Here is a 1,727-nt window from a genome sequence, read left to right on the forward strand (position 1 = left end):
GGGTAGCACCATTTACAAAACCTAGAAACATGGATGGTTGAGCACATTATAAACTTGCCCTTAAAATGTCCAAAACAGAGCTTAAGCATTCGAATTGGGATTGTGTGTTGTAGGTTCTACAGAGGCCAGTCCAAATATCTTCTAGTAGACAATCAATTCAATTACGGGTTAGTGATTGCATTTTAACTATAATAAGCACTCAAACCACAGACGCTCAGCGGGTTTCTCATTTTAAGGTCATTTATAGTTTCAATGCTGCTACTACCCCTTATGTTCAAGGTAAACCTCTTAGTGAAGCTGCTGGTTTTAACTGGAGCTTTAATTATGACAAAGTTTTCTTAGCGGGTAGTGGCCCCCTCAGCTGGTGTCTAGGTTTCACTGATATGCAAACCCCACCACCTCTCTTGCACCCCTCCCCAAACTCTCCTCATAGTGGACAACATGCCAACTGTTTTTAGAAATGTTTTGTATAGTCTGATGTCTGCACATGTAATGTTTGAGAAGCTTGCGCCAAAGTGGTGCCAATTAGATACTTGTGCAGGACTGAACATAGCCACTCACACCAGTTTTTATATTTCCAAAAAGTATTTTAAGCAAGTCGAGCCTCCTGACATGCAGCCTACAGAGCAGGAATACATGGCTTGTAAGCCTTGGCAATGGCAGTGTGTTAAGAGGGGGCTGGGCAAGTGCTTAGTGGTCTGTTTGTTGGTTTCACTAATTATGGTGCACAGAATGGATTTAATGTATCCTTTTTAGGTGATGCCCTCCCCACAGATACAAAATGTGCCTTTATGTATGAGTTTGCAATTAAGCACTGGCAGGGATCCTAAGAAATAATAACGAAAGAAAATATATGCAGACAAAGTAAACTATAGTGTTTTATCAGGTTTTTAAGAGGGGGAGGAGAGAGTGGGAGGGAGAGAGAGGAAGAATGAAGGGGCGGGTGGCGAGCCAGTGAAAGAGAGATAAACGGGAAAAAGAGATAAGAAACAATGCCAAAACAAGCATTTACAATGCAACGGTTTCGCCTTTGCAAAAGTTAGAGCTATTGGCGTTGTAAATGACAATTTTTTTATTTATGTGTTGGATTTGAAAACAGACAAATAAATGGCATTGTCATTTACATTGCTAACAGCGTAATCTCTCGCAAATGTAAGACCTATTGTACCCTACTGGATGAGCTCAGCAGACAGCAATTACTACCACACACACACACACCCAGAGCCAGCCACACACACTAACACCCAGAGCCACACACACCCACACCCCCAGAGCCACACACACACACACACCCCCAACCACACACACCCACACAACCAGAGCCCCACACACCCACACACCTAGGATGCAATGACAGAAACAGCAACATAGAAGTTGGGTGGCACACTATGTTAAGGCAGATTTTTATTGTATATGTTTTTAAGCCACGCCCTTAATTACACTGGCCACACCCCTTGTAGAGACCCTCCAGTTTTTCGTCCCAGTTAAAGCCCTGCTGCTCCCTACGTGTTCCTCCATAAACGATCTTGGTGGAGTTGCCAGCAAACACTATCCCTCATAATAGAGAGAAATTATATTAATTGGGTTTCCCCTTTGCATATTCTCTTTTCTCCATTCAAGAAGCTGATTGGAATATGCTGTACAGCCGGCTCCTAAATCCCTATTCACCATTTCAACGTACAGCATCCAGGAATCTATTAAAAAAGGCTTCTTTAAACAGCAACTAG

Source organism: Lissotriton vulgaris, unplaced genomic scaffold (genome assembly GCF_964263255.1).
Source record: "Lissotriton vulgaris unplaced genomic scaffold, aLisVul1.2 SCAFFOLD_2376, whole genome shotgun sequence".
Taxonomy (NCBI): Eukaryota; Metazoa; Chordata; class Amphibia; order Caudata; family Salamandridae; genus Lissotriton; species Lissotriton vulgaris.